The 23,906-nt window shown below is 46.0% G+C and overlaps 1 protein-coding gene across 2 annotated transcripts in view; it reads left to right on the forward strand.

The window, feature by feature from the left end:
- Positions 1 to 23,906, forward strand: part of TMEM200A (transmembrane protein 200A) — a 512,506-nt gene that overhangs the window by 232,000 nt on the left and 256,600 nt on the right. The window contains exon 3 of one of the 2 annotated variants that reach the window (XM_069234850.1): positions 8,614 to 8,881. The exons of the other annotated variant lie outside the window; for it this stretch is intronic. The gene's annotated coding sequence lies outside the window, so the exon portion shown is untranslated. The remainder of the gene's footprint in view (positions 1 to 8,613; positions 8,882 to 23,906) is intronic. 2 annotated transcript variants of the gene reach the window in all.

Genomic DNA, 23,906 nt, shown 5'->3' on the forward strand with positions numbered 1-23,906 from the left:
GGCTTGTGTGCGACCTTCCAAGACGTTCTACGTGCACAGCACAGATTAGGCACCCAGCACGACATCCTGTGATGCACAGCTTCCTGAGTGGTTGTCTGGTGGCGTAGGAATCCTTTGTGTCATGCTGCGTGGACCTCCATTTGCACCTCCTTTGTCCCCGTGCTGTGGGACTCCTATGCATGCTGTCTGGTGGTCTGAGGGCTCTTGGAGTTGCTGAGAGCCCCCTCTGTCTCCTCCTGCCTGAGTAGAGGCCACCAGGTCCCTCCTGGTCCCTGGGAGTGCCATTTGCCACCAACCGCTTGTTTTGCGTGAGCCAGGGCTTGTTGGTGGAATCCAGCGACACAAACCAGACTGCATTCATCCAGCCGGTGTGGGACATCTTCTGCACCAACCAGGAACCCGCGTCTGTCTTCTTTGGTGCGATACTGACTTTGTCTTCTCACCGGTGGTTCTTCCTGTGGGACCTTCATCCGGGTTAGATGGGGGTCCTGTTCTCCCTGGACTCTTCAGTGCTTCTTGGACTTGGTCCCCTTCTTCCACAGGTCTTCAGGTCCAGGAATCCATTGCTGGTGTCTTGCAGTCTCTTCGGGTTCTTGCATTATCTTCTATCATGACTTCTAGTGTGTTTTAGGAACTTGCTGTGTTTTTCTCCTGCTTTCCTGGGCTCTGGTGTTTTCTTTGGTGTTTTCTTACACTCCCAGCACCCCTCTACACACTACACTTATAAACACAATGTGAGGTCCCCCCTCGTTCTTCTTTCTGTCAAAATTCAAGTGAGTAGAGTTCAAGTGAACGCAATCATAGATATCACACCAGTCTTTATAAAGTCCAAATCCATCCAGGATTTATTGGATCACATCTTCTGATAATCAATAAATTTCATGAAGATACATCTTGAGCCATACACATTGAGCCAACACGTGTTTCGTCTTGGGATAATCCTTTTGTCCCCAACGACTTCTTCAGGGCTCTAAATTATAAATACATAGTTTGTATTAGAAACCAAAATGCTCAAACCATATAAAACTTAGCGTCAAGTTTAAAATGTCCTTTATAGAAAAGAAAGACAGTGTACACCAAATGGTGTGAGAGGAATAGTGATTCACCTAAATATCAAGCCTTAAAACCCCATGCCAAATAACAAAATAACAAAAAACATCACCTAACGCACACCCTCATTGGTGCTCTAACAGGTCAACCTATGACAATGGTCACAGTGCTATCAATCACCAGAAAAAGTTAAAACATACAATAGAAACAAAAGGAGAACCTATGTATACAATGTCAAGAACCACTTATTCAATGTGTCCCTTGCAACATACAGGATCCCTGTCAATATTGAAATGTGACATGGCATGTACTGAGGTTTGGACATGATACACAGTACCTATCAAAACTGCTAATCACACAGCAGTCACATGTCACCCCCTTACTTTGACATATCAACAATTATGCAACAAAGCATACCTCTCGGACTGTGACTTGATGTAGCAAGCATTAAAATGACCTTTGTCGCGGGGCTGTGCCTCAATGCAATATTGAAAGGAAATGCCTTCCTTGGCATGGTTACCCCCTGGCTTTTTGCATTTTGTTGATTCCAGTTATGATTGAAAGTGTGCTGGGACCCTGCTAACCAGGCCCCAGCACCAATGTTCTTTCCCTAAACTGTACCTTTGTTCCCACAATTGGCACAGCCCTGGCACACAGATAAGTCCCTTGTAAATAGTACCCCTGGTACCAAGGGCCCTGTTGCCAGGGTAGGTCTCTAAGGGCTGCAGCATGTCTTATGCCACGGGGACCCCTCACTCAGCACATACACACTGCCTCACAGCTTGTGTGTGCAGGTGGGGAGAAAATGACTAAGTCGACATGGCACTCCCCTCAGAGTGCCATGCCCACCTCTCACTGCCCATGGCATAGGTAAGTCACCCCTCTAGCAGGCCTTACAGCTCTAAGGCAGGGTGCACTATACCACAGGTATGAGCACTATGCCCCTACAGTGTCTAAGAAAAACCTTAAACATTGTAAGTGCAGGGTAGCCATAAAGAGTATATGGTCTGGGAGTTTGTCAAACACAAACTCAACAGTTCCATAATGGCTACACTGAAATATGGGAAGTTTGGTATCAAACTTCTCAGCACAATAAATGCACACTGATGGCAGTGTGGTATTTATTGTAAAACACACCCAGAGAGGGTATCTTAGAGATGCCCCTTGAATACCAGTCCGACTCCTAGTGCTAGGTTGACCAGTTTCTGCTAGCCTGCCAAAACCAGACGAGTTTCTGGCCACATGGGGTAAGTGCCTTTGTCAATCTGTGGCCAGGAACAAAGCCTGTACTGGGTGGAGGTGCTTCCCACCTCCCCTGCAGGAACTGTAACACCTGGAGGTGAGCCTCAAAGGCTCATGCCTTTTCTTACAGCACCCCAGGGCATCCCAGCTAGTTGGCGGCAAGGCTGGAGGAGATAATGAGGAAAACAAGGAGGAGCCACCCACCAGTCAGGATAGCCCCTAAGGTGCCCTGAGCTGAGGTGACTCCTGCCTTTAGAAATCCTCCATCTTGAGATTGGAGGATTCCCCCAATAGGAATAGGGATGTGCCCCCCCCCCCATCAGGGAGGAGGCACACAGAGGGTGTAGCCACCCTCCAGGACAGTAGCCATTGGCTACTGCCCACCCAGAACTAAACACACGTCTAAATTTAGTATTTAGGGGTGACCCTGAACCCAGGAAATCAGATTCCTGTAACCTACAACAAGAAGAAGGACTGCTGACCTGAAAGCACTGCAGAGACAATGGAGACACCAACTGGCTTGGCCCCAGCCCTACCGGCCTGTCTCCAGACTCAAAGAACCTGCACAGCGATGCATCTGACAGGGACCAGCGACCTCTGAGGACTCAGAGGACTGCCCTGAACCCGAAGGACCAAGAAACACCCGAAAACAGCAGCACTGTTCAAAAACAGCAACAACTTTGCAACTTTGAAAGAACTCTCCCTACCCACTGGAAGCGCGAGACTTCTCACTCTGCACCTGATGCCCCCGGCTCGAGCTCCAGAGAACAAACACCGCAGAGAGGACTCCCAGGCGACTGCGACGGCGTGAGTAACCCGAGACGACCACTCTGCACCCCCACAGTGACGCCTGCAGAGAGGATCCAGAGGCGCCCCCTGACCGCGACTGCCTGGTAACAAGGAACCCGATGCCTGGACCAAGCACTGCACCCGCAGCCCCCAGGACCGAGAGGAAACACCCACCAGTGTAGAATTGACCAGCAGGCGGCCCTCTTCCTAGCCCTTTTGCTGGCTGGCCCGAGAAGCCCCCCTTTGCCCTGCCTGCATCGCCTAACTGACCCCCAGGTCCATCTATTGCTTTCAATAGCAAACCCGACACCTGCTTTGCACACTACACCTGTCCGCCCCTGTGCCGCTGAGGGTGTGTTTTGTGTGCCTGTTTGTCCCCCCCCCCCAGTGCTCTACAAAACCCCTTTGGTCTGCTCCACAAGGACGCAGGTACTTACCTGCCAACAGACCGGAACTGGAGCTCCCCTGTTCTCCATAGGCACCTATGTGTTTTGGGCCCTCCTTTGACCTCTGCACCTGACCGGCCCCGTGTTGCTGGTGCGGTGACTTTGGGGTTGCCTTGAATCCCCAACGGTGGGCTGTCTATGCCCAGGAGACTGACTGTGTAAGTGGTTTACTTACCTGAAAAACTTAACCAAACTTACCTCACCCAGGAACTGTTGATTTTTGCAGAGTCTACTTTTAAAATAGATTATTGCCATTTTAACCTAAACTGTGTGTACTACTGTTTTAAATCAAAGTTCCCTACTTACTTGTGTGAAGTACCTTGCATTTTATTTACTTACCTCAGATCTTGAATGTTGTGGTTCTAAAATAAATTAAGAAAATATATTTTCTATATAAAAACTATTGGCCTGGAGTTAAGTCTTTGAGTGTGTGTTCCTCATTTATTGCCTGTGTGTGTACAACAAATGCTTAACACTATCCTCTGATAAGCCTACTGCTCGACCACACTACCACAAAATATAGCATTAGTATTATCTAATTGTGCCACTATCAACCTCTAAGGGGAACCCCTGGACTCTGTGCATACTATCTCTCACTTTGAGATAGTATATACAGAGCCAACTTCCTACAAATATGCCTAGCAATGTACAACTATAGTGTCTGTGTAGTAGGAGACACATGACAAGAAAAGACAAGCAGTTGATGCAAAACCCAACAATTTCGGAGGTGTGATGCATTTGTCAGACCAATACAACACATTTCAGGTCTCTAAAATGGTGGATGCCTGACCAACTCCACAGGACATTGGTAACTGCCCGTACCTCCGTTGGAAGTCGTCATGGCGGTAGGCGGTTGGCGCAGCGGCGGACACATCCACAGGCTAACTATGATGCCAGTGGCAGTCGTAGGCCAATGGCTGTGTCCGCCGCCGGAAGTGACAGCCATGTAGGTGGCAGGCGTGACCGCCATGTTCGCAAAATACCTCACTTGACTTGACACTGATGCCAGCAAGTCCTCCACTACCCGAGCTGCTGTTTACCGCCTCTGGGAGCAATCATGCCACATCCAGCAGGTGATAGGGCCCCAGCCTTCTCACCAGAGGAGCTGGATAAGCAGGTGTCTGAGGTCCTACCGTTGTATGAACAGATCTATGTTGCACCACAGGAGCTGGTAAGTGCCTCATGTGCATAGCTTTGTCTTGTACTTCAACATATATTCCCTCCTCACAGGCTATATTGTGACCTTGTGTGGCCGAATGTGGACTCTAAGCCCTGTAGGTGCAGTCAGTGTGCATCAATGAGGGAGTCAATGTGCATGTATTTGTATTTAGTGTCAGGTGTTGATTTCTGATACATTGTGGTGTGTGTGTGTGTGTCTGTGTGTGTGTGTATTGATTGTACCCTGATCTACCTTGTGTTAGAGGCACATTACCGGGTGGGGTGACATAACAGCTGTTAGAAATGGGATCTTTGGTTGGCAGTCAGGTTTCCCACTGTCCAAGTAAGGACCCTCACTATAGGCAGGGTAAGTCACACACAATCCAAATTATCCTTTTCCCACCCTCTGGTAGCTTGGCATTGAGTAGTCAGGCTTAACTTCAGAAGCCCTGTGTAAAATATTTGTACCAACACACACAGTAATACAGTGAAAACACTACAAAATGGACACAACACCAGTTTAGAAAAATAGGTAATACGTATCTAAATCAGACAAGACCAGAACGACAAAAATCCAACATACACAAGTCAAGATATGAATTTTTAAAAGAATAAGAGTCTTAGGCCCTCATTATGACTGCCCGCCAAGATCTGACCGCTGGGCGGCCGCCAATGCGGGCGCACTCCCGCCGTGGTCATTATGAGATCCCCGCTGGGCTGGCGGGCAGAAACCTGGTTTCCGCCCGCCGTCCCAGCGGGGATCTCGGCCGCAACACAGGAGCCGGCTCCAAATGGAGCCGGCGGTGTTGCGGCCGTGTGACAGGTGCAGTTGCACCCGTCGCGCTTTTCACTGTCTGCTATGCAGACAGTGAAAAGCTGCATGGGGCCCTGTCGGGGGGCTCCTGCACTGCCCATGCCAGTGGTGTGGGCAGTGCAGGGGCCCCCAGGGGCCCTGCAACTCCCCATACTGCCAGCCTTTTCCTGGCGGTTCAAACCGCCAGGAAAGGGCTGGTGGTCGGGGACTCGTAATCCCCTGGGCAGCACTGCAAGCAGCGATGCCCAGGCAGATTATCACCGCCGGGGCAAATGTGGCGGGAAACCGCCGGCCCCGGCGGTGCGACCGCGGCGCTTCCGCCGCGTCATAATTCCCGGGATTGCACCGCCAGCCTGTTGGCGGTGCAATCGCCACAACAGCCCTAGCAGTCTTTGACCGCCAGGGTTGTAATGACCCCCCCTAATCTTTAGAAAACAGTGAGAATGCTGTTGTTACACAAAGTACCTGGTTAGCGTCAAAAATAAAGCTGCATGGGTGAGTATGGGTTGAAAAAGGCTAGCAATGCGTTGATTTCTCACTTACAAGCGAGACTGAGCGTTGTTCCTTCTACAGTCGGGTTAGCGTGCATCATTTTCTCTCTCCTGCAAGAGAGCAATGTGTTTTTTCCCATACGGGCATCTCGGGTCCAGGTAGGCTTTGTGTTGATTTTTCACGCCCAGCGATGTTGCATTCAAAATCCAGTGGCGTAGTGTCATTGTGCTTGCGTCGTCGTTAGCAGCCGCTCGTGGGTGTTGCGCATCACTTCTCTAACCGCGATGTGTTGATCTCCCAGCTGCAATGCAGGTGGAGCGTCGATTTCAGCTGCAAGGCCGGCGGCGTGTCGTTTATCAGCCAAGTTGCGAATGGTTCCGTGATAATTTCCCCACACAGTGATCTCTACATGAATTTCTGTCCTTTTCCACCAGCTTCACCTTTCAAGGGCCCAGAGACAGGTTAGGGCACCACTTGCCATGGCAGGAGTCTCAGCAGAGAGTCCAGGTGCTGGCAAATAGAAGTGTTTGATGTCCCTGAGACTTCAACAACAGGAAGCAAGCTCAGTTCAAGCCTTGGAGATTCTTCACCAGTGGGAAGTCACACAAAAGTCAGTCTTTGTCCTCTCTCAGGCAGAAGCAGCTACTGCAGGCCAACTCAGCAAAGCACAGTCACAGGCAAAGGGGCAGTACTCTTCCTCCAGTTCTTCTCCTTGGCAGAGGTTCCTCTTGGTTCCTGAAGTAATCTGATTTTCAGGGGTTTTGGGTCCAATACTTATACCCCTTTCTGCCTTTGAAGTAGGCTCAAAGGGAAGTCTCTGTTGTTCACAAGATCCTGCCTTGCCCAGGCCAGGCCCCAGACACACACCAGGGGGTTGGAGACTACATTGTGTGAGGGCAGGCACAGCCCTTTCAGGTGTAAGTGGCCTCTCCTCCCTTCCCCTCCAGCCTAGATGGCTCATCAGCATATGCAGGCTACACCCAAGCTCTAGGTCTGAGCCATGTTTACAGTATGAGTGGCACAACTAGTGCTGCAGGCCCACTAGTATTATTTGAATTACAGGCCCTGGGCACCTCCACTGCACTTTACTAGGGACGTATTAGTAAATCAAATATGCCAATCATGGATAAGCCAATGTACACATATAATTTATACAGGGAACACTTACACTTTAGCACTGGTCAGAAAACCAGCACACAGAATCAACCTGGAAGCAGAGGCAAAAAGTTAAGGGACACCGTGCCAAGTCTAACAAAAGCCATCCCCAGACATCTCTTACCTCATGGATGTCATCAGTGTGAGGGCACATGTATTTGAATGACAGCATGAGCATTTTGTGCCAGTTGTGTGTAATGTTATCAGTGTGTTTGGTGCCACAGACATTTCAAACCACATCTGCCTGTGCTAAACTGTTGTTTGGAAAGCCTCTCCTGCCTTACTCTGCCCCTCAGGTTGGCACAAAAAACACCATATGCCAATTGGATGTTAGCTGCATGATGTACAGTCATGCATGGAAGTGTTGGGAATGGAGTTTAATGTAGGTCTGTTTGCTCAGCCTGCAGAGTCTGGGGCCTGTCAAATGTATCTCACTGTATCTGTATAAGTCTGAGGTGGTGTTGTTTCACTTTTGGTATGCAACTGTGGCTCTGTGCCCACTCGCTGTATCCCAGCACAACATGTTATGAGGCCAAACCTTACCTCAATGCTAAAATGCAGCATATTGAGGCTCTGTCCTCTCATAAGAATGTACACAGTACTAGAGGAGAGCTGATGATCTGTGACTGTTTTGCACTTGGCATCACTGTGAGTGTGTGATTCAGAGCCTTGACAGGTCCCTTAATCCCACAGCCCTGTTGTCACCTTCATACAGGACACGTGTCCTGTGCAGGCTCATTACATTTCTGACATTGCATAAGTGTAAACTGTGTGTTGTTTCTGATAACCCATGATATGTGACTCAGTTGTCTGGTCACATTGCAGAAAATGTTCAATGCATGCCTATGTTATTCTGAAGGTAATCTATGTATTATGGACACATATGCCAAAAAGTGTGTTTTGTATTGTTGATGAGACACACAGACCCCCCCCCCAACCCCTGAAGTGGCACGAGTCTGCATCTGTATTTGCACATGTCCACGCATGGACAGGCTATAGGCTCTTTCTGTGCCCACCATACCAATCCCTTCGTTGTTACCCATGTGTGATGTTAGAGTTTGTACTCTGGCAGTAGCCTGTAAGGACTGTATGCAGAGGATCATTCTCGCAGATTGTGAGTGTTTGGATGCATTCATAGCTGAGGAGTTTACCCCTTCCAGAAGCCACATATGTGTGATGTTTTTGCATAGTGTTTCTGATCTCTATCAGATTACTAGATCATGTCCCACAAGATGTCAATTGACCTACCTACACAATGCAAGGCCTGAGCTGGGTAGTGGTTAGGGCTGCATGTTGGAAAGTGTTTGTAGTCATCTTCTTGTATTCAATGACTGCTATGTCCCACATTTGGGCAGTATGGGCAAGACAGGATATTCTCATTTTTGTGTACTTACATGTATGTGACTCTGCCATTTTGAATGGGACTTGTTGACATAATTTCTTGTCTTGTCTTTTGCATCCATTCAGGCCAGCACCCATCAGAAAAAGGGGATTTGGAGGACCATCGCCAAGAAGGTGCAGATCCTGGGGTCCACAGCCAGCGGAGCGCCCACTGTCACGAGGTGGGAGGACCTGAGGTGCTGGGCCTGAAAGATCGCGGAGACCCAGCTGGGCCTGTTCTCCCAGCGTGGGTGGGGTGCTTGTAGGACCATGACCCCTCTAATGGCCTACATTCTGGCTGTGACCAACCCAGAGCTAGATGGGCGTTTGAGGGCAGCACAGCAGCCACAAGGGGGTGAGTACACGGCAAATTCACGCCCGTCCCATTGCTAAGTGATTGAGTGAGGTACTGACTGCTCCCCCTGACAATGAGGGATGAGCCATTTGTCACATAGCAGGTGGGAGCTTCTTTGTGCTGACATGTCATGTGTACCAAACTGGTGTGTCTTGCCTTTTGGACCTGGGACCTAGGACAAAACTGGGGGGAATCCTCAAACCATTTGCTAAGCAGAGACCACAAATGGCTTTGTAAGTGATCATTCACTTACTGATTTTTGTTCTAGTGGGTCTAATTTCTATACAACAGATCACTCTTCCTATATGTTACAGGCCAAAGCTAAGTAGATTGTCGACTACTATAATCTGCCATGTGTCTGGGTATAGGTGTATGTAGACATGTGCCACAAAGGAGTTAGTTTTCATCTGTGTATGATGGGTGCTGGTGCATCACTACCGTCTATGATGTGTTGGCACCCATCATACACATGACATGGATTACCTAGCTATTCGTTATCAGCTGTAGCAAACTACTTTCCCTTGGTAAGTGTGGAATGTCTATTGACATGTATGATGTGTCATCACTGTTATCAACATTCCTTGTGCCTACATATCAGCATGTGTCCTTTCTCTTTAGGAAACATTTCTATGCTGCAGTTCCATGCATGATCAACCTATGTTGATGGGATGATATCTGTATTCCCTCACATATATGTACATGGGTTACTGTTAGTGGCATGGTAAATCGACAATGGGAGTCCATTTCATTTGGTGCCATGGACAGGAGTGTGTCACAATTGTTCATTGTCTGACATATACCTTCATATGTCATAGTATGTAATTTGGCATGTAGAACTGCAGTAGCTGTGAGGGAGATGACAGCTAGGTCCAGAGTGTGAAACTACGTTGTGTTTATCTATGCCCGTGATGTTGAATCATGTGGAAAAGTGCACTGCACATGTGTAATGACTGAGGATTGTGCCCTGACTGCTGGCATGCATCATGGAGTGAGTTACAGTGATGTTTACATCACATGTGTTTAGGTACAGACATTTATCCACAGACAGACACCAAGATTGGGATGTTCAAGATGTGGTTAGTGATGTTGGTGCTCATTGGGCAACAGGTTGAGGGCCTTCTAATATTCTTTTAAAGTTCTGTGTCCCTCCAACATGCAAGGGACAGATGTCTATTACAGAAACCCACAGAGGATGTCATTGTAATGGGTGACGGACATTAGTTTTGACTATCCTGGGTTTTGCAAAATCGTTGTGTTGTTCATTCTAGGGACATCTCTCCCTGGCATATTGAACCTGACGCAACAGTGTTTCTTTCAGTGCCACATGTGAGGCCTATCTGAGTTAGATTGATACCACCTCCTTGAATCTATTGTGACAGATGTCACTGGTTGAAGTGTACATTGTTAAAAGATTTCCTGTGTGACATGGTTATTTTCATGTCACATACTCCATGATGTAGAACCTTTGGGATCCCACGTAGCATGATTTCAGGGCCTCATTTCTAATTGTAGGTTCATTATGTATATGCAAATAGATGTGTGCATGACCTTGTGTGGGAAATGTGAGAATGGAATTTACAATGGGATACTGTTGTTTGCCATTAGTTGACAGAGATCTGCTGCATGTGGGACAGGTTTGAGGATTAAGAGGACTCCTAGTTGTTGTATGGTTAGTGTGGTTCCAAGACTTTACCCATGCAATTGTAAAAGGAGGGGGTAGGAGCACACTGTCTCATATCCATGTGCCATTACCCCTTAGCATGCTTGTTATCGTATTTCAAATATTCAGCAATCATTACTGTATCTTTTAAGCACACTGGTTTCAAAGTTCATCAAAATATTCACCTCATTTGGTGCAGTCATAGCTGTATCTCTAGACACATGTGTTTCTGGATTATTCCGTCATCAGTAGAGACAATTCTGGGGTTGCTTAGACATGCTGCCATTAATTTCTCGGGTTTCAATACCGCTACGGGCGTGCAGGCGCTCCCTAGCTCGCCTGTTTATCGGCTCACGGGAGCCTTTTAACAGTAAAAGGAGGGGGTAGGAGCACATTGCCTCATATCTATGCGCCATTACCCCTTAGCATGCTGGTTATCGTAGTGCAAATATTCAACAGTCATTAGTGTATCTTTTAAGCACACTGGTTTCAAAGTTCATCAAAATATTCACGTCATTTGGTGCAGTCATTGCTGTATCTCTAGACACATGTGTTTCTGGATTATTCCTTCATCAGTAGAGAAAATTCTGGGGTTGCTTGGACATGCGTTTCATGGTGGTGGTGTTTGTGTTTCGTGCCACTTCATACATAAGTGTGTTTTATGTGTGAGCAGTCCTTGGCCAGTGGTGTGACAATGTTGTGTATCCTCCACTGTCCCTGTGCCTGAGCTGTGGTCGTGTGTATTTGTATAGTGTTGCAGTGTGTGCGTACTGCCCAAAGGGGGCATATAGTGACTGTGTGCATGTATGTTTGTGTGGTTTGAGACATGTACCTGCTGCCCGTGGCATGCCCCCATGAAGTGTAAGCAGGCGTAACACATTTTTTTAAGGTTAATGATACATGTAGGTGTGTGTACTTAACGGTTGTTGGCGTCCACGGCAGTGTTGATTTGGTTGTCTTTGGATAAGCAGGTGCAGCGGCATAACATTTTTAAAGGGCTCCATGGTGGCACTGAATGTTTAAGTCTGCCTGCAGGTGAGTGTCTCCCTTTATACTATCCATTTCTGCCATCTTATACATGGTTGTTGGACCATCACACAGTCACAATGGCTTGTGCAACCTTGTAAGGAGTCCGACAGCTACACGGGCTCTGCAGGCCTGTTTGTGCTTCCTTGTGACCGTAGCGGTCTGTCCTACCTGATGGTGCTGGTGGACTGCTAGCGGTCTTCTGGGTCTGGTGGGGAGGTAGCCAGTGTGGCAGCAACCTCCCCGTCGGAAGTTCGGACGGTGCAAATCGTCTGACGAACTCCTGATGAGGCCCTTTGACTTTGCATTGAAGCATATCATACATCCTTTTGGTTTGTTTGCAAACTTTACGTGCAGATTGCTTCATCCATAGTTGTTGGTTGCTCTGCTCTTTTTGCAACGCTTCTATAAATATTTAGGTTTTTAGGGCAGGTTCTGCCTAGTGTGGGTTGGAAGGCATTGTGCCATCCTTCCACTGTGTTGTTTATTTTTGTATTCCTCTGCGAAAGTGCGGTCATAGGCATGCCACCATGGTATTTGGAATTTGGGTTGGCATCTGTATCTGTAGTCTGCCAACACAAGTGTTTTCACTATAATTCTTTAAGAGGCTTAGTTTGTCTTTATTTTGTTGGTAGAAAGGGCTTTCTATTAATAAGCTGAAGTGGTTATCTAGCTCTGTGACAGGGACATAGGCTGGTGCTATCATTTGTTTTTTATTTCATTGGCAAATTAGCTGTTTGTAGCATGTTCTACACTTTATGCGGATTGTTGGAGGTGTCTTCATCTGCTTTGATTGAAATGGTAGAAACAGCTTGGCTGTTTGGAGTACGTTTTTTAACATTGTTTGAATCATGGCTTGTTCAAAGTCCATGATTTTGTTTTGTGGGTAGTAGTTATTTGATTTAGGTTTAATGTGGTTTAAAAATTTGTAATAAAGGCTACTGTGTTTATTTGGTAGTAGAACATGTATAAGAGGGATATTTATGTTTTGATATTTACGATTTATGGTACATATCTGAGTAAATGGCATGTGTGGTATACATCTGAGTAAATGGTTTGGGACACATTTTGAAGGTCCCATCCTTCATTCATGTTTGACAGTGACTTAGTTTTAGTAAGATATCTGCTGTGGAAAATACTATGATTTGTTTAGCATTGTTCAGATTGTCATGTAAAGGAAAGGATGCTCATTATTTTTTAATGTTTAGGAATTTCTGTGTGTCTTGGTACCTTCTAGGGGCAGAAGGAGAGAAGTCTTGATTATGTTTTTTTTTTTTTTAGTGTGTGCAATTAAAAGTTTTAAAATGGGTATCGGTGGTAGTTGGCCAGTGATGTATGTGCTCAGGGACTTTATGGAGTATATCTTTTAGGATTTTGTTTATGGGTTCCTGGCAACTAGTACTTGACTCTCTTATCATACAATCCCATTCCTTTCTTTGTCACATGTTGGGGGTAGTTGTGTTTCCTTGCATTAATTAAAACATCATCATTTGTAGTGTTCCTGCCATGGTACGCATTAAAATATATGGTACATTTCTGATTCACATTATCTGTCAATGTACTTTCTTGGTTGTAGGAGTAGCTCATATGACTTAGTGACTACTTTCCATTCTGGGATGTTATATATTTAGCTCTGTTTCATTGTATCTGAACGTAGTGTAATAGTATAAATAAACATTTTTTTTAAAAGTTTATACGTTTGTGATTTAAATAGAAAGTTATGCAACTAATTACTTTATTTATACTCACATGAATGATCTTCTTAGATGTTTCCCACTGTTTTGCTGCTTTTCCTTAGGGATTGCTGTAATGGTGAGCAGGTGCTTTTTTCTATTGGAAGAAATAACAAGCATTTTCAATGCAATGGGTCTTGCATTTGTTCAAGTTAGAGCTATTAGCGTTGTAAAGCAAAACAAAACGCAGCGCGATCGTGCTATGTAAATGCAGCGCGATCTCGCTGCGTGGAAAATAAACAGATAAAGTAGTCTGGACTCCAGGCTGAAAACATCGAGCCTCGTATGTTTTTGGTACTTTACGTGTGCTGTGTAGGTGGGCTAAACACCGGAAAAGGCATGACGTATGCATGCCTTTCACAAATGAAAGCAAGCAAATTTTAAAACGCAAGCCCACAAACCAATGTAAGTGACTGACGTGGCATGGGAGTGGTTTCAAATCCAAAGAGAGATAACAGAATGGACGGAGCACTTTGTGCTCGCCCATAAAAAGCGCCAGTTTCATTTTAGATGATTATTTGTTACTAGTTTGTAGAGGTTGAGGTTGTTAGGTTTATTTTTACTCACTTTTGGAGTGAGTTTATATTTTTCAATTATTTATGTGATCTTACTTTGTTATATCTTTTCCCTATTTGTGATAGGTGTTTGTTTTTTCTGGCAGGTTATCACTTTTTGAAGTTGTAGTGTTTTCTTTTAGAAAGTATTTTAAAAGAGATAGAAGTTGGAGAGAGTTTTGATAATAATTTGCTATTTTACATTTTTATTTTTATGTACAGGATAGTTTTAGTTTACATGTAAGATTAACTTACTTGGTAAGGTAGTTGTCGAGATGTATATATTTCTTCTATAAGGGTCTGGTCAGAGAATCCGAGCAGAGGTTCCTCGTCTTGCAGCATTTCTTTTTTTAAGTATTTAGGTATAAAAACAGAGTGTGCCTTTTATGTTGTTCATTTAATTGTTTATCTGATTTTAATGGTTAAGGTTGTTTATAGTATAATTTTATTGGTTAGTTTAGTTTGAAGTTTTTTTTTTATCAGCTATGTCTTTCAATTTTAACCATTAATTTCGGTTTTATTTATAATGTTTGATATGTAGTTTGATAGTTTTGAATATACTTTTATTTATATCTAGATATATCTATATATATATATATATATATATATATATATTATTATTATTTAGGTTGGTATATAAATGTTTGTAGTTAATGCACATTTGTTTAGCTATAGTGTTATAAATGTAGTTTTATATTTTATTGGGGTGATTTATGAATATTTTGGTGATTTAATATATTTAATTTTCATTCAAAAATGTGTATGTGATGTTTTCTGTTTATTTTAATTGTTTTATGTAAAACGTGTTTTTTTAATATATATTAATAGTGTAGTTATGTTGGCGATAGTATTGTAGTTGATATTGAATAAATCAATATTTTTCACACAGTATATGTTTATTTAAAGGTGACAATATTTTTGTTTCTGATATTTGTGATTTCCAAATAAGTAAAAATGTATGTTTTTAACAACAATATTTGTGTTCTTGATGTTTGCGGTTTAATTAGTTAAGTATAGGAAGGCAATATTTTTGTTCATGATATTTAATTTTTGATATTTTTGTGTTTCAATTTTGTATGGATTGATATTATGCCAGTGATCCCATCGTAGTCCTGCAGTCATATTTACACCATCACTGTAGTAGATGCCTTTATGGGTGCCACAGTCCACCTGTGAAATTTAACCTACAGGCCCTGGATATACTTTTGTACCATATCCTATGGACGTATAGGTAAATTAAATATGCAAATTATGGGTTTGTCATTTTCATTGGGTTCAAAAGGGAAGCAGAAGTCCTTTACCACTGGTTACCAGGGGTAAAGTGCACAGAGTTCTACAGCCAGGAAAAATGGCCAAGGCAAAAATCTTGGGTGACAACATAGGAAAGGTGGTCATTTCCAGCAGATCCCAAATAAAATTATTGTTATGGCTAGTTACCAACTGTCAGCATTGAAGAGAAATCAGAGGTTAATTGAATAAAGTAAATGGGCAGTTAGATTATACCTCACACCTAAGAGAAATTGGTATCCGGAATTACTTTTTAATAATAATTCTTCATTATTTATTTAAACGGGCCACAAGCAATGTATTTGTTCATATTTTGAAATATAAACTGTATTATTTTATTAGTGACATTTTTAATGCATATTTGTGCGGACATGCACTGGAACAGGTTACAACCAGAGAGAAAACTGATAAAAAGTAAATGGTAATTACCTCTAGGAGAAGTCTCTAGTCTCTTGTTCCCTTGCACTTTGACCATCAAGGGGCAAGGAAGGGGGATGGTTAAAGGTGATGAAAGCAATGGTCTAACTGATGTAAATCAGGTAAGAGTTCAGGAGAGGTGAAAAAGAGGAACCTTGCTACATATAAAAATAAAAGGGAAGGGGAACTACATGGAGAACTCATTTGTTGACGAGGGCGGAACACTGTGAATAGTCTGCAAGATCACCCATCTGCTGTTACCCAATGCAGGAGGAGATGGGTTGCAGACTTCCACAAAGGGAGAATGCAGGCCAAAGTACTTGTATCACCCTATAGACAATAATTATGTGAGGAAGTTAGCAGATCTGTAAAGCATAGTGAGTTGCATGACTGGTAGGCGGTAAAAAGGGCTATTCCCTGGCTCTGAGAATAGCTTCATGGTTGTGATGGTGGAAAACAATCGAGGTCAGAGTTATGTGGGAAAACGTCAATGGAATACACCCCTTATCCAGAGTCAGCTCCTGCTAGCACCCCCTGTAGGAAAGTACCATCTTGCCTGGCATGTTACCCCCATATTTCACTGTATATATGTTGTTTTAGTTGTATGTGTCACTGGGACCCTGCCAGCCAGGACCCCAGTGCTCATAAGTGTGCCCTGTATGTGTTACCTGTGTTATGACTAACTGTCTCAATGAGGCTCTGCTATTCAGAACCTCAGTGGTTATGCTCTCTCATTTCTTTCCAAATTGTCACTAACAGGCTAGTGACCAATTTCACCAATTTACATTGGCATACTGGAACACCCTTATAATTCCCTAGTATATGGTACTGAGGTACCCAGGGTATTGGGGTTCCAGGAGATCCCTATGGGCTGCAGCATTTCTTGTGCCACCCATAGGGAGATCTGACAATTCTTACACAGGCCTGCCAGTGCAGCCTGAGTAAAATAACGTCCACGTTATTTCACAGCCATTTACCACTGCACTTAAGTAACTTATAAGTCACCTATATTTCTAACCTTTACCTGGTAAAGGTTGGGTGCTAAGTTACTTAGTGTGTGGGCACCCTGGCACTAGCCAAGGTGCTCCCACATTGTTCAGGGCAAATTCCCCGGACTTTGTGAGTGCGGGGACACCATTACATGCGTGCACTCTACATATGTCACGACATATGTATAGCGTCACAATGGTAACTCCGAACATGGCCATGTAACATGTCTAGGATCATGGAATTGTCACCCCAATGCCATTCTGGCATTGGGGAGACAATTCCATGATCCCCCGAGTCTCTAGCTCAGACCCGGGTACTGCCAAACTACCTTTCCCGGGGTTTCACTGCAGCTGCTGCTGCTGCCAACCCCTCAGACAGGTTTCTGCCCTCCTGGGGTCCAGCCAGGCCTGGCCCAGGAAGGCAGAACAAAGGACTTCCTCAGAGAGAGGGTGTTACACCCTCTCCCTTTGGAAAAAGGTGTCAGGGCTGGGGAGGAGTAGCCTGCCCCAGCCTCTGGAAATGCTTTGATGGGCACAGATGGTGCCCATCTCTGCATAAGCCAGTCTGCACCGGTTCAGGGATCCCTCAGCCCTGCTCTGGCGCGAAACTGGACAAAGGAAAGGGGAGTGACCACTCCCCTGACCTGCACCTCCCATGGGAGGTGCCCAGAGCTCCTCCAGTGTGCTCCAGACCTCTGCCATCTTGGAAACAGAGGTGCTGCTGGCACACTGGACTGCTCTGAGTGGCCAGTGCCAGCAGGTGACGTCAGAGACTCCTTCTGATAGGCTCCTTCAGGTGTTGCTAGCCTATCCTCTCTCCTAAGTAGCCAAACCTCCTTTTCTGGCTATTTAGGGTCTCTGCTTTGGGGCATTCCTTAGATAACGAATGCAAGAGCTCATCAGAGTTCCTCTGCATCTCTCTCTTCACCTTCTGCCAAGGAATTGACTGCTGACCGCGCTGGAAGCCTGCAAAACTGCAACAAAGTAGCAAAGACGACTACTGCGACCTTGTAACGCTGATCCTGCCGCCTTCTCGACTGTTTTCCTGGTGGTGCATGCTGTGGGGGTAGTCTGCCTCCTCTCTGCACTAGAAGCTCTGAAGAAATCTCGCGTGGGTCGACGGAATCTTCCCCCTGCAACCGCAGGCACCAAAGAACTGCATCACCGGTCCTCTGGGTCTCCTCTCAGCACGAAGAGCGAGGTCCCTTGAACTCAGCAACTCTGTCCAAGTGACACCCACAGTCCAGTGACTCTTCCGTCCAAGTTTGGTGGAGGTAATTCCTTGCCTCCCCACGCTAGACTGCATTGCTGGGAACCGCGTGTTTTGCAGCTACTCCGGCTCCTGTGCACTCTTCCAGGATTTCCTTTGTGCACAGCCAAGCCTGGGTCCCCGGCACTCTAACCTGCATTGCACGACCTCCTGAGTTGTCCTCCGGCTTCGTGGGACCCTCTTGTGCAACTTCGGGTGAGCTCTGGTTCACTCCACTTCGTAGTGCCTGTTCCGGCACTTCTGCGGGTGCTGCTTGATTCTGAGTGGGCTCTTTGTCTTGCTGGACGCCTCCTCTGTCTCCTCACGCAATTGGCGACATCCTGGTCCCTCCTGGGCCACAGCAGCATTCAAAAACCCTAACCGTGACCCTTGCAGGTAACAAGGCTTGTTTGCGGTCTTTCTGCACGAAAACACTTCTGCACGACTCTTCACGACGTGGGACATCCATCCTCCAAAGGGGAAGTTTCTAGCCCTTGTCGTTCTTGCAGAATCCATAGCTTCTACCATCCGGTGGCAGCTTCTTTGCACCCACAGCTGGCATTTTCTGGGCATCTACCCACTCCCGACTTGATCGTGACTTTTGGACTTGGTCCCCTTGTTCCACAGGTACTCTCGTCTGGAAATCCATCGTTGTTGCATTGCTGGTGTTGGTCTTTCCTGCAGAATTCCCCTATCACGACTTCTGTGCTCTTTGGGGAACTTAGGTGCACTTTGCACCCACTTTTCAGGGTCTTGGGGTGGGCTATTTTTCTAACCCTCACTGTTTTCTTACAGTCCCAGCGACCCTCTACACGGTCACATAGGTTTGGGGTCCATTCGTGGTTCGCATTCCACTTCTAGAGTATATGGTTTGTGTTGCCCCTATCCCTATGTGCCCCCATTGCATTCTATTGTGACTATACATTGTTTGCACTGTTTTCTATTGCTATTACTGCATATTTTGGTATTGTGTACATATATCTTGTGTATATTTGCTATCCTCATACTGAGGGTACTCACTGAGATACTTTGGCATATTGTCATAAAAATAAAGTACCTTTATTTTTAGTATATCTGTGTATTGTGTTTTCTTACGATATTGTGCAAGTGACACTAGTGGTACTGTAGGAGCTTCACTCGTCTCCTAGTTCAGCCTAAGCTGCTCTGCTAAGCTACCTTTTCTATCAGCCTAAGCTGCTAGACACCCCTCTACACTAATAAGGGATACCTGGGCCTGGTGCAAGGTGTAAGTACCCCTTGGTACTCACTACAAGCCAGTCCAGCCTCCTACACCCCCAAATTTCCAATCCCCATTCCAGATCCCACCTGGGAGAGTAACAGCCAGCAGAGTGCCTCTCTGCATTGTGCTCCCCTCCTTTTCCAGTAACCATGGGGCTGCCTCTGTTCTCCCTTGAAACTGTTTAGATAATATATTATTAATCTAGAGGTGGCCAGGACAGGAACCTACTTACTGCTCTGCTTCTTCCTTGTATACATACTATCCTCTACATGAGGCTGGGCATGAGACAGTGTAGGCTGGTCTCTGTAAACCAGTCCATCTTTAGATCCATCCTTAAGCAGCTACCACAGATATTTTCTATTTTGTTGGTCGGCACATGGTAGCCAGAGAAGGACAAAAACAGCGAGTTCCCCCAATTTTGTAAAATATTGGACTAGTGTAAATTGATTACTGCTGGTAGACAAGTAAGATCCTTGGTAATTAGAACACAGGCTGAGCTCTGTTGCTATAAAACAATGAAACTGTAGCCACAAAAGCCAATCCCCAGACAGGTAGAATTGATGATCTTACAATACCTCTTATTCGTTTATTGGCCTCATATGCAAGTCTTGATCTAATCTACCATTACAGGGCCGTAGTTGATATAACATCTGTTATTGCAACATGAGAGGCCCAGTTGTAGAGAAATATCAGAAATCAGCTGATTACAATCCACCACTTGCTGGCATTCACCGTCCGAAATTAACTGTTCCATTCAAAAGCCTTTATGGTCAAAACAGTAACACAGCAGTACTATTTAGGTTTACTCTGAAAAAGTGTGTAACATAAGTTGGGGCCCAATATTCTGAGAATAGATATTAACATCAGATGGGATACCCGGGAAACCCACAGTAAGTACCCATATGTCCATACTTTGGGAATTTAGTGCAGTAATGCTACAGTACAGCATTTGCATTCAAAGATCTCCAGATCAATTGCTATCCATTCTTCCTGGTAGCAGAGTGGTATATTGTGCTGAGGAACACCTAAAATTTTAAGAGCCCCTTCCACGCCACTTGCAAACCGATTCTTAGCGCAAGAAAGCATACAGAAATAGTGACTAGAGTGTTGAAGCTTTACAACACCAAGGATCTTTGACTCTGCAATATTCTGCCTGTGTGATTAAAATAGTGGCGCTAAGTGCTTAATTTGAGCTGGTAGTTGCTGGTGGGGCCCACGGGCTTTTATTTTTGTGGACTGGCATCTATTTTTTGGACATTTCCTGTGAGCAAGATAGGAGGAAACACACAAAGGGAAAAAAAGGAGAAGGACTGAAACACTGTCACAAATGGAGAAAGCAGGAACCCGCAAGACTGAGGTAAAGGTACAGGTAGTGCCCGATAGTCGATTAATGAGGCATGAGGTGAGTTCCAGATTATACATCCTTGGTATTGGGTGCACTGACATGCTTCTGATCAGTTGTGGGCACCATCTCTTGTTCGCCTACAAATTAAGCACTTTAGCTGTTATGTGCCAATTGACTCCAATCTTCGACTTGCATTCATGATCTTTTCTGCAAAACTCTAGTGCTTCGGTGCAGGTGCAGGTTTGACTGTGTTGCCTTGGTACAGTATAATGAAGGAGAAATTCAACAAGCCAGGACAACGATGTCTGTACAAGTCAAAAAAATAAATTGTGCTGTGAGGTATTTTCTCCACAGTTCCTATTTGTATTCCCAATTTAGAGTCATATCTGGTAAAAGTAGTTTAAGAAATAAAGCTGTGCCTACACCATGGTGTGGGTTTTGCTAGTGGTAGGCGAGCCTGGTGTGAGCCTGAAACCTGGCTCTGGCTTAGCTAGGGATCCTGTTGGAATCTCAAAGGCATAGCGAGCTGAGCTTTTATGTGGCTTCTAATTGTATATGTATATCTCTACCCAGTATATGGGGTTACAGCCAGAACTGGGGACCCAGATTTCGATTTGTGTTTGCTATATGAAAAATGCACAGACGCAAAACAAAGAGTTAACTTACAACAACAGAAAAGCAAATAGATACCGATTTAGTGGTAGATTTGTACACCATGAAACTAGAAATCATGGATACATCACAGCGTCCCAGTTTAAATTGTATGATCGTGGGAAGGTATCTTATTTCACAACTCATTTTTCTTCATTACCACATGTGAAAGCATTTTAAATATGTTAGTTTAGAATGCTTGCTGCATTATGATTGATTTAATAGAGGTTAATGTTCTGCTATAATAATCTAAACCACTAACAGGGTTTACAGTAAGAACGGTCTTCTTGCCTCTTAGTTCACTCATTGTTCATTTGCTCAAAAACGACACATTTTAAGTACTTCTCAAAGTAGTGCTATATTGCGACGCATTAATGTAAAAGCTTTCACGTGTTAAAGAAATACGCTTTTTTAATTTTGAAGAGACTTGGTCATATTCTATGTGATGTTTATTGTATGACTTACATTGCGAACATTTTCAGGGCTCGGCTCTTGCAAAGGCTCTAGGAGCCACGCCATACCCTTGGCTCACTCCTGCTGTCTAATTTTTGTGGGCTTGCCCACTGTCGTGTCACATAATAAAGACACGAACGCAGGTGGAGGGTGAGTAATCTCTTTATTAGTTACCTCAGTCCGCACGTAACTTTCCCGCGTCCCTCACCCCTATTTATACCCTCTCTCTCGTCATCCCTGGTGCACTCTACCTAGCGCCTCGCAGCAGGGGGGAACCATCCGCACCCCTTCCGCTCTAGGGAAGTGGTCTTGCCCACATCCTGTCACAACACTACATCCCTCCCCAACGGGGGAAACAAATATGAACAAAAGGATATTGCAAACAGATGAGGTGATGCTGAAGGCTTCGTGGCCTGCGACCGTGCAGGTTGGGAAGGCCGTGGTCCGGGTCACTGATGTTGGGATCAGTCACATGCAAAGTCTGCATTGCGTCGGGATGGACCTGGGTTGTGCCTCAACATGTATCGTCCGCTCCCGGACCTCTCTGACACTGGAGCTTGGTTTGTGCTCTCGCGGGGAGCTCTTGTTCTCGAGGATTGCTCTTGCGCTTGTGCCGGCGCGGGAGTAGACACTTGTTCCTCGGTAGTGGACCTCTCTCTGTTGTTTTCGGTCTCCTGATATACGGGGTCTGTGTCTGAGTCCGTCTCCGCGTCAGTCATGACCATGCTACCTCTCCTGTCCTCGTGAGGAGTAGAAAAAGGCAGGCGTTTGAATAATGCCACATTGCGGGTTACAGTCTCTGGCCCCCGGCGGGCTGTCACCATGGTGCCCTTCACAGCGATCACTGTCCATGAGTGTGCCTCGAATGGCAGGCGGAACTTGCCTTCGGGGTGACGGTCTTTTACTAGGACAGTATCACCCACCTGCACTTGGACTGCCTGAGCTCTGCCTGATGGGTCATCACCATGTATGACCCATCGGGGAGGCTTCCGAAATCTGCGCTCACCTTTTGCCACGGGGCTGAGGGCCCTTCTTCGGTGATGATTGGTGCTGGGGTATCCGGGGAGCCACTGGCTTGGCAGACAAGACACCCTTTAATGGCGTCTTCTACTAGCTGATCTAGTCCTGGGAACCACACCTTGTTCCAGAGGCGGGTCTTTGATTTGACAATGCCCTGGTGGGCTCCATGGGCGAGGGACATGGCCCGGGGGGTCAAACTGGATGGCATTACCAGGCGGAACCCTCTCAGTAGGCAGACGTCCTCGCTTACTGAGAGCTCCTGTCGTACGTTGAACAAAGCGTGGAAACTGGATTGAGCATCCTGTGTACGGAAGACGTCTGGGTGTTGGAGTGGTCGCCAGTCCCCTGACCGGGTGGCTGTTATGGCAATTTGTAGGCATTCATCCTGGTTGGTAGCAGCTATTACTTCACTGAGTGGAATGGGTAACGGTCTGGCTCGGTCTACCACGTACCAAATGTATTCCTCCGTTTCCTGGGCCTCTGCCACTTCTTGAGGGGTGGCCAGGCAGGCAAGGCGTGATAGAAAGTCTGCTGGATTCTTTGTGCATGGTTGATATTCAATGGTAAAGTTGAATTCTTGGAGTTGCAGTATCCATTTCTCAATCCTGGGGGGGAGGTTTGGAGGAAGACCCTTTGAAGAGAGGTAGCAGCGGCTTGTGGTCGGTCACTACTGAGAATGGCTTGCCGTACAGGTATAAGTGGAAATGGCGACACCCCCAGTGGATGGCGATGGCTTCCCGCTCAATTTGGGAGTACCTCTGTTCTGTTGGCGTGAGTGTGTGGCTGGCGAAACCGATGGGAGCCCATTCTCCGCAGCCTTGCTTCTGTGCTAGGACAGCTCCTAGGCCCGTGGGTCTGGCATCGACGACCAGCTGTGACTCCCGTTGGGGGTCAAAGAATGCCAGCGTGGTGTCAGCGGAGAGTGCATTTTTGGTGGCTTGGAAGGCTTGTTCTTGTTCCTTGCCCCTCTCCCATTGTTGGTCGGCTTGTGTGAGCCGTCGTAGGGGGCCAGTGATGTCTGCCAGGTTCTTCATGAACCGGCCACAGTACGTGACCATGCCTAGGAAGCTTCGGACCCCCAAAATGGACATGGGAGCCGGGAGCTCTGACTTTGTGTGGGACAGGTCAGACGCTGTGCGTGGAGAACCGGTATCTGAAGAAACAGATCTCCTCCTTCAGGAAATCTCATTTCTCTCGGTGGAATGTCAGCCCTTGCTTCTGCATCCTCACAAACACAGCCTGCAACCTTTTCATATGTTCATCCAGGGTAGGGGCATGTACCGGGATGTCATCGCTCACGTTGAGGACCCTTGGAAGGCCTTGCAAAACTCCTTTGACGACGTGTTGAAAAACCTCTGCCGCCCTGGAGATGCCAAATTTGAGCCTCTGGTACCGCCAGAG

The sequence above is a fragment of the Pleurodeles waltl genome, chromosome 5, assembly GCF_031143425.1.
Source record: "Pleurodeles waltl isolate 20211129_DDA chromosome 5, aPleWal1.hap1.20221129, whole genome shotgun sequence".
NCBI lineage: Eukaryota > Metazoa > Chordata > Amphibia > Caudata > Salamandridae > Pleurodeles > Pleurodeles waltl.